Source organism: Panthera pardus, unplaced genomic scaffold (assembly GCF_024362965.1).
Source record: "Panthera pardus isolate Hobbes unplaced genomic scaffold, ASM2436296v1 HiC_scaffold_27, whole genome shotgun sequence".
NCBI classification, from domain to species: Eukaryota; Metazoa; Chordata; class Mammalia; order Carnivora; family Felidae; genus Panthera; species Panthera pardus.
The window spans coordinates 80,066,474-80,076,011 of NW_026526843.1; the positions used below are offsets into that span (position 1 = coordinate 80,066,474).

The 9,538-nt window shown below is 48.3% G+C and overlaps 2 long non-coding RNA genes across 7 annotated transcripts; both read left to right on the forward strand.

Moving 5' to 3' along the window:
* The first annotated feature begins 1,224 nt into the window (after nt 1-1,224).
* On the forward strand, nt 1,225-3,993 carry LOC128773826 (uncharacterized). 4 transcript variants are annotated; one of them, XR_008418273.1, is made up of 3 exons: nt 1,225-1,397; nt 2,516-2,730; nt 3,244-3,993. It is a non-coding gene; the product is annotated as an uncharacterized LOC128773826 (long non-coding RNA). The 4 variants fall into 4 exon arrangements; XR_008418272.1 differs by having other exon boundaries at nt 1,225-2,730; XR_008418274.1 differs by having other exon boundaries at nt 1,225-2,730; nt 3,307-3,993.
* A 1,310-nt stretch (nt 3,994-5,303) lies between these two features.
* On the forward strand, nt 5,304-9,076 carry LOC128773827 (uncharacterized). 3 transcript variants are annotated; one of them, XR_008418278.1, is made up of 3 exons: nt 5,304-7,280; nt 7,652-7,789; nt 7,938-9,076. It is a non-coding gene; the product is annotated as an uncharacterized LOC128773827 (long non-coding RNA). The 3 variants fall into 3 exon arrangements; XR_008418279.1 differs by having other exon boundaries at nt 5,304-6,503; XR_008418277.1 differs by having other exon boundaries at nt 5,304-7,789.
* Nucleotides 9,077-9,538: the final 462 nt, after the last annotated feature.

A 9,538-nucleotide genomic window follows, 5' to 3' on the forward strand; every position in this document is an offset into this window, starting at 1 on the left:
GAAGAAGTCAATTTTCAAGAGTCTCAAGCCTCCTCAAACAGGGCCCCAACAATCAGGCCTGAGGTCTGTCAGAATTACATTGCACATTGGTTTGCAGGATGTGTTCCTGCCCCCATTACAAGAATGAAACAAAAGACTCACTGGGGAAGAGGGTAAAACAGCCAGTAAAACTTAAAAAAAAATGTAATAACATAGTTATTGCCCACAATAAAGTGCTTAATGAAAGGGGGGAGGGGAAGCAATTTTGAAACTGTTCATACAGTACCGTTTCAGTATCATAAAAAATATATATTTACCAAAAAAAAAAAAAAAGCCTCAAAAGGAAATGAGGCATGTGTTCCAATTTTTCAACAAATATATACTGAAAACGCACTGCTAGGCACCATTTTGTTGGTGTGCTGAAAATACACTGGTTGGCAAAAACAGCAAAACAAACAACCCCTACCTTACAAAGGTTCCTTCCATTATGATAATCGCCTTTGAGATGGGAGTCACAAGTTATTTCTGCTTTCCATCTCAGATGCTGGGTGATGTGACTGTGGATACAATTAGCTTCCTAATAACTTCGCCTTCCAAATTTTTTATACTGAGGTTGAGTGGCTTCGATAGTGAAAGAATTTATTTTACCATATGGAAGACCAAAGTCCAGAAAACTCAGGACACGGTGGGGACAGACCACAAAAAGAAACCTCAAAAACCGAGAAAACACGTTGCTGAGAAACCTAAGCAGCCCGAGATAACCCAACGGAAAAGGCAAAAAGGTGTGCTCTTCAGCCAGGTGTTTCAGAAACGATTTCCTCGAACAAAGAAAATCCAGTTCCAACCAGCCATACCCACCCTGGACTGCAAAAAGCCACCACTTTACAAAAAAAAAAAAAAAAAGGAAACAAAGAATTTTTTCAAGCACAAACGGTGGGGGAAAGGAAGAGGGGAGAATGGCGACACGGCGCAACACCGCCACCTACTGGCCAAAGAAACTGAACGCCACACATCCCAAAAGAAAATACATCTTTTTCGCTGCCCTACCTTGAAGAGCTATGGAGATTATGGCTAAGGGAGTCAAGTGTAATGCCGCTGAGGGGGGGCAGAAAAAGAAGAACGCCCGAAATCACCCTGCCGAACCATCCTTGGCACAAAAACTTATGCCGCCCCGCCCCGGAACTGTGCCACCGCGGTATGAAGTTCCGCCCCCGGAAGTCCAAAACCCAGAAGGGAGAACGCGCCGGAGTCGGGACTGCACTGCGATTGGAGGGTTCTGGGCCGGCGCGAGGGCCTGAGTGAAGTCGGTGCCAGTCTGTGTGCCCCGGTCTTGGTAGGCTTCCGGATCCGTTCTAGGGTGATATCTGGGTCCTGTCTCCGGATTCCCGGGCGTCCTCGGTGTCCTGCAGGCGTCGCGTGTAAGAATCCCCTGGTCATTGTCCTTCTGCCCACCCCAACCTGTGAACATGCTTGTCCGCTTTTCCCTCGCTGTCCTCAGCCCTCCGTCCTCTGCTGCCTCCCAGTCATCTCAAGGTTCAGGAAGGGACCCTGCCGCCCCGGGCTTATCCGTCCTCAGTGACGAGGTTTTTCGGGTGATGGTGGGGGGTTCGTTGGGTCCGGAGACCAATGACCAAGAAAAGAATTTTCGAAGACGCTTTTGGTGCAAATAGATGATTTTATTAATTCACGGGGACAGGACGGGGCCGTGAGGAAAGACAGATTATATATTAGGGAGTTGGAAGAGGTAAAGTCCAGGGGAAGGTTCCAGTGAGATTTTCATATACTGAAGAAGATCACAGGATTTGGGAGGCCTAGCTATTGTCAAGCTAAGGTTGTTTTTCCCTCTAGCAAAGCATTAGCATTAAGACAGTAGGGAGTTGCTGGAGAAATGTTTGGCTATGCCAGCCTCAAGTAATTGTCAACAGGCCGCAGGTTATGAGGAAATTTAATCCTATGCCCCATTTCCTGCCTTTCTTTCACATGTCTCTCATGGATGTCCTCCTACCCAATGCCCTGGGCATCAGGAAACCCTGCTCCACTCCCTAGGGTTGCTGTGGAGCATTCCTCTCTCTCATCACCCCAGACACAATGCCCTTGTTCTCCCCTTCCCTCTAATGCCTCTACATCCGCAACATTCAGACCTTTGGGGGCCTCCATCCAGGGGCCCCACACTCCCTTCATTCCATCAGGACCCTCCTTCCCCAGTTTACCCGGGACTATAAATTCTCCCCCACAACACTGATCTTTTTCGCCTTCCTTCCTCCTCCCTCCTTTCTTGGTACACCCAAATAAGGAACAAGCTTTGGGCGCCTGGGTGTCTCAGTAGGTGGAGCGTCCTACTCTTGATTTCTCTCAGGTCTTGGTGCCATAGTCCTAAGATTGAACTCCACCTCTGCCTGTCAGCATAGAGCCTGCAAGGATTCTATCCCTCTTTCTGCCCCTCCTTTGTTCACCCACTTGTGCTCTCTCGCTCTTTCAAAAACAAAAAAAACTAACTCTGCACGTTCCACAACTGTATCTTCTGTACCTGCACTAGCTTTCCAGAACTCCAGCACCCATGCTTCTCAAGATGTTCATTGCTAATACATTAAGAGAAAAAAAGAGAGAGCAGATATCAAACAGGAACTCTCACCACTTCCAGCAACATGGGATCTGCACTTGTATCTCTTCTGCCTCTGTGGAATAAGGGACCTGATCTCACTTGAGGCCAGGCCCATCACCTGGATCCTGTGCCCATCTTCTGGAGGAGAGGTAAGCCTTTGCAATGATCCCCAATTGTCACCTGTCCATTTGTATCTCGTCCATTTGTATCTCGATCATCTGTTATCTCCGAGCATCCTCCTATTTGTCAACCTATTATACGATGAACTAAAGCATAAAGCCATCCCTTATCCCATATCTTTCTGAGACACTGCCTGCCACATTTCCCTTGCTGCAAACAGCAAGTCCCCCTTGTTCTGTAACCATTTTCCTTGCCACCCACCTCAATCCTATTTTGTCAGCCTGCCTCCCAAAAGAAAATATTGGTCAAGGCCAGTGATCTTCATATCGCTAAGCTCTATGATAATGTCCTCTCCTCAAATAAGTGTATCTCTCACATACCTTTGGTACATGTCAAAATTGCCTCGTTTTTTATCTATCCCTCCCTCCCTTCAATTTTTTATTTTTGTGTATTTGACAATTTACTATCTGGGCGTTGCTTCTCCAACCCCATTGGCCACTGTGCTCCTTGTCAGTGTTTATTGCTCACTCCCTATTCCACAGGGCTTTTAACAGGGCCCTTCCCATCTACACTCTCTCTGTGGGTTGTTTCATCCTTGGTGCCAGCACAGAGCATGGACACAATCGGACCTCCCACATTCTTACCTCATGCATCAACGTGTCCCCTGAGATTCACATTTGTCTGTGTCTTTGCTGGATGACCAGAAGGGAGCAGACACTTAACATGTCCCAAGCATGCCTCTTCATGTGACATGTTCCTTTGGTCTCCACTGCAACCCAGCACCACGTCCTCTGGATTCGATCTTCTGAAAACATCCTGTATCCATCCCGTTCTGTGCTCATCTACTGCTACTGTTTTCGTATCCAAATAATCTGCTCATCTCTTGTCTTCACGGCAGTAACTCTGGCCTACTCCTGTTCCTTGCACACGCTTCTTCCCTCCTTAGGACATTGGTGATCACAGTTGTCTCTGCCTGGGAGAGTCTCTCCCTGGATCCTTACATGGTGGGTTCCTTCTAACCTTCTGGTTTCTGCTCCATTATTGCCTCCTCAGAGAGGCTCTCCCTGACCCCCTTGTGTAAAGTAGGTTGTTCCTGGCCTAGGACCTGGGTTATTTTCTTCCTAACACTTAGCCCACTAATTTGCTTATTCCTTGGTTGGTTGGTTGGTTGGTTGGTATTCTCTCACTCCCCAGATAAGTGCTACGTGACCGGCTTGTACAAGAGCACCACACACCTATTAAGAGAGGCTCTCATTAATGTTATGGAATGCCGAATAAAAGGTCACCTGACACCTGTTGTTGCTTTGTTGTGGGTTACTGAAAGGGTATCACTGGAGTGGGGGAGGGTTCCTGGATAATCTCCCTTTAAACCCACAGGAACACGTGTGTGCCCCCATGGTAGCTCCTGCAGGTTTTGAGGTGTTTGTGTTAAAGACAAGGTATACCTTCCTTTAAGTGGCTAAATTAGTTCACTGCTAGGTAAAATGACATGTGCATGATAAATGAGAGGGAGAACGAGAAGATGTTAGCTCATGGTAAGGTCACGTAGGGTGGGCAGCAGTGCTGTCTGGACTTCATCTAGTAAGTTCTCTGGCTGCATGGCGACAGAAATGTTCCTTAGTCTCTGTGTGACTTGGTTTCTCCATCTGCACTAAGGGCAGTGAAGGCATGTGCCCATACTGTGACTGAGACTGTCTATTCTCAGAACAGGGCTGGCACCAGGAGCTCTCAAAAGGAGTTTGATGCATCATTGCTGTGCCTGTGTGAGCGACTGCCTGTGGGAGAATCAGGAGCCTGAGAAGAGCTGCTGGAGGCCAGAGTGCTCCCACCTGTCTTGTCTTGATGGAACCCACAGCCATGAACTAGCTAGGGAGAAACTGCCCTGGTTAGGACTGAGTCAGGAACCTGTACTGTAACTTCAGCAGGAAGGCTCCTGAAGGCATTGTGCCCAGAATGGGAAATTCTCAAGGAAACATTTTCATTTCGGGGATTTTATGATGAGGACTAGTGTGGTTTCATTCTGTTTTCCAGTCATGTAGACTGTGCTCCCCCCGTAATGACAGAAGGTATTTCCTTTGAAAGATTAAAGTATTGAGCCAATCACAGGGCTGATCTTTTCATTGATTATGTGGTAAATATGAGACTAGACAAAAGGTTGCCTATCCCAAGATATTCCAGCACTAGTCAGAGAGAAACAGGCAACTCAGCTTGCCCCCGAACTCCTGGAAGACATCACAAGCTTTGAGTAAGTTCCTCTCTGCTTCCTGAGTATCCTTCACAGTTACCAGGCGCTGGTGGGTGCAGAGGACTTGGAAGAGAAGCTCTCTGGGCTCCGACATTACAATTGCTGACAAACATCTCCTAGGAACCTTAAAACATGTTGTCTGTGGCACTTGTTGGGTAGAACACTGGGTGTTTTAGGAAACCGATTTGACAATAAATTATATTATACTAAAAAACTATAAATAAATAAATAAAACATGGTGTCTGTCTTTGAACTACGAGTTTACTTTTATACATTTTCTGTGCTGATGATGGCACAAGGGTTCATGATTGGTAAGCCAGTCTCTTTAAAAAAAAAAAAAAAATCCTAAAGCTTTCCCTTTGGGATCTGGATATACTATATAGGAGTCTTGTCAGCGTGAAGGTCAAGCAAAGATGAATGTTGTCTCCCAGTACTGGAGGAGTACGTGACACAAAGAGGTGGCAGATGGAGGTAAGGCTCTCAGGTCAGACTCCCCTGAATGGGAGGGGACAAGTGAGATGTATCAGACAAGTGGAGGAAAGGATTTTGCACCTATTTGCGTTTGGGACTCAGAGGAGTTCACTTTGCAGGCTGACCCAGCAGTCTCTTTGGGCAGAGGGATGGCTGAAGTTTAGGAACTTAGCTTACTGGAGCTGATCTTGGCTCTTGCTGTGCTGTGACACCCCAGAGGCTGCATCCCCGGATAAGGAAATGTGGAAAGTGAGTGACTCCCCATCAGGGGTTAATGATGGGGAGCATCAGCAGCATGCAGCAGACTAGGTGACCCTGCAGCTGAGGCTGTGGAGCAACAGCCCTTCCCGCAGAAGTGATGGACGTTGAGACCAAGAATCCAAGAGGTCTCCGCATGCCAACACAGGTGAGCTGAGGCTGGGTCAGCCAGGAAGCAGCAGGTACTGGCCAAGAGGAGAGAGAGGAAAAAGCTGGTTTCACCAGCCACATGCAAGGTGGTGCAGGTCACTTCACCAGGTGGACCAGGGACACAAGAGTCCTCCTTCCCTCAGAAACCACCCAGGAGACTGTGAGCAACATAAGGATTTCATACACCCCATTCCAGCACCACCCGGGGAGACTTGTAAAGCACACATACACCTTCCCCACTTGGAGGCAAGAAGGAAGGTGTGGTGGAAATCTGAGCGACTGAGCACTTCCTCAGCTAGACCAGTCACATGATTGATATCAACGATGCTTGGCAGATCATCAATGAATTCAGTGGGGTTTTTGCTCCTTTTCTGTGTAGTCCTGAGAGTGAATAATCATGAAGATCACATCAGCCAGAGAGAATCAATTACCCACCGTGCCCTTGTGGTCTGAGGAGCACCGGTGAATCTGTGATCCCAGCTCACCATCCCCACAGGCCCCTGCTCTGTCCACCCTCCAATCAGTCCATGTTAGAGGAGGATGGGGCATCCTTGCCTTGTCCTCTCCTTTAACTAGGACAACGTTTCATGTCCCATAAATGGACCCCCAAAGCAGAGCACAGAAGGAAGAGCAGACCAGACAGACACAGCGGAGTAACTCATGAGAGCTGTCACTGAGGTGAGCAGGTCCTTCTCAAGTCTGTCATGCCCTCCACGAGTGATGCCAGGCTCCATTCTCCTTTAACAACACAGGCCCCTTTTTCCAGGGCCTGAGCCATGCATAAAATGCTGTAGCATCCTTTAGGGCTGGAGAAAATCACAAACACATTAGAGCTACTCTGCTTTCATTGCCTCCGTAGCCTTCTGCGACCTCATTGTTGTGCAGGATGGTTTTTTGGGGGGCTGTGGTTCCTCCCCCAGTTCCTTCTGAAGGCATCTCAGGATTATACCTCTCTCCTTCCATCCTCTACGATACACCTATCCCTTCAGTCCTAGCCAAAGCACATTCCCATTCTGAAGTGAGATCTATCAGGCAGTGAGAGGGAGGGAGAAAGGGCTGTGTGCTGGAAGGGGGTGAGCCATTCTGTTGTCATGGCAACATTCTTCTGCAGCTCCTCACTGGGTCACTCAGTCTCAGGCGTCAGCTTGCCTGAAGGTCCAGGATAGATGGGAAAGCACTTGTCTCCCTCTCCTTGTCTTTTTGTGATGAGACGTTGAGATGATGTAAAAAGAGAAAAATGGTTACCAGGGTACCTGAAGCTTCACCCATCTGACTCAAGAGGAAAAAAACCCAAGCCACAAAAGGGAGTAGAAACTAAACCACAGGATGTATTATGGGAGGCCACCCATAGAGAAAGGGTCCTGACTGTCAATAAATGTGCTTGTTACACACGCACACGTAGATACAGAGGAGCACTGCTTCCAGCCCAGAGCAGCACACTGACTGAGGCAATAGGTACCAAGGGGGAGACCTGATGAGACAATGAGGAGGGAATGCAGGCCAACCCAGATCAAGCAAGGCAAGAGGGGCAATGTACCTTTTCAGTAGTTATCTACCGGTTCTTTCACGGCTTATTTGAAATCTGCATTTCATTTCCACCTATTTGTGTAACTACTTATTTAGGACAAACTCTATCCTATGTCACCTGTGTTTTCTCCCTTTTTTGGTACTAAAACCGATCACATAAAATGTACCATGTTAAGCATGTTTAAATGAACATCGATTGGTTCCATCAGGAAGTTCACACTGTTGTGCAACTATCGCCAGTATCATCCATTTCCAAAATTTTCATCATCCGACCTGTATCTTTGTACTCTTTAATTAAGAACCCCCCAGTACCGCTTCCCCTCCGCGCCTGGTAATCACTACGTGTGGGGAAAAGCCAAAAAGCAGACGACTTAGAGACGCAGACATCCAAGTTGGTGAAGAACCTAGGCAGCAGTTTAAGAAAGGCAGGTTGAAAGGTAGAAAGATTTTATCCCAGGGCTGCGTGTTTTATTGGGTCCCTAACACGTAGAAAAAACCTATTTCCAGCCAGGGCAGCCAAAAGCGCGCATGCGTAAAAAGAAGGTCCTGTTGTTGTTGTTGTTGTTGTTGTTGTTGTTTTAAAAGAAAGCAGCTCTGAGTTTTTTCAAACTCGGAAGGCGGGGGAAGAGGTGGTCCGAGCTGGTACAGTGCGCAACACTGCCACCTACTGGCCAGAGAAACGGAACGACACACATCACAAAGGAAAATCCATCGTTTCCTCTGTTCGCCTGTAAAGAGCCCTGTAGATCATAGCTGAGGTGGCAAAGAGGAATGCTGCTGAGGGGGAGCGAAGGCTGTGGTACAATCGAACTGGCCCGGCCGAACGGTCTTTGGCACAATAGCCTTCTATGGTCCTGCCCCGGAACTAAGCCAACAGAAGCAGGAAGGCCCGCGTCCGGAAGTTCCGGCGCCCGGTAGAGGAAAAGTCAGGGCTTCGGGATGCGTTCCAGTTGTGAGGTTCTGAGCCTGGTTCCGGCGACTGAGTGAGGTCCTTGCCAGTCTGTGTGCCCAGTTCTGAAGACGGTTTCCATACTCGTCCAAGGCCCCAAACCCCTGTTATCCGGCTGCTATTCCTCGATCCCCGGACTCTCAGACCGTCCTTTGGGCGACGCGTGTCCGAATCCCCTGGTCATTGTTCTGCCCACTCTAGCCTGTGAACGCTGGTCCCAAGGCACAGTTGCTATCCTCCTCTCAGCCCTCCCTCCCCTGCTGCCTCCAGGTCTATCAAGGCCCCTAGAAGACAAACCGGCCACCCCCGGTCCTCTCCGTCCTCGGGGTTGTTCTCCCCAACACGAATATCCAGCTGCCCATGGACCTGCCTTGGACCCCGGACATCAGGAACCCCGCTCCCCTCCCTGGAGTCGCTGTCTAGCATTCCTCTCTCTCATCACCCCCAAAAAGCCTGTTCTCCAGCCCCCTCCCTCTACTGCGTCTACAGCCTAGGCATTAAGCCCTTTAGGGAGCCCCCGGTTCTGTGGCCACTTAGGTCATGTCACATCCTACTAGGCCAGCTTAAGGGGCTATAAATTGTCCCGCGCAAAACAGGTCTTTGCTCCTTCCTCTCTCCTCTCCTGGTACACCCTAATAAAGACGAAATCCTGCAACCTCCTGACCTGTATCTTTTCTCTATCTGCAGTAACCTTCTAGTGCTCCATGACCCACGCTTCTCAAGAAGTTCAATGGCAATACATTAAAAAGAAGAAGAAGAAGAAGAAGAAGAAGAAGAAGAAGAAGAAGAAGAAGAAGAAAAGAAAAAAGAGCAGTTATCAGACAGGAACTCTCACCGCTTCACAGCAACACCTGATCTGCACCTGTATCTCTGCTATCCCTGTGGAATAAGGGACCTTATCCTACCTGAGGCCAGGCCCTTCACCTGGATCCCATGCCCATCTTCTGGAGGAGGAGTAGGACTTTGCAATGATTCCAATTATCACCTATCCATTTATTTATTTCTCCATCATTCTGTTATCTATGATAACAAGAAGCAGTAAAACGTAAAGCCATCCCTTATCCCATATCTTTCTGAGACACTGCCACATTTCGCTTGCTGTAAACAGCAAGTCTTCCCTTGTTCTGTAACCATTTTTTTTTTTTTTGCTAACTTCTCCAGTCCAGCTTCTATCAACCTGCCCCCCCCCCGATGAAAACTGCTATCAAGGGCACCAGTGAATCCCTTTGATGATGTC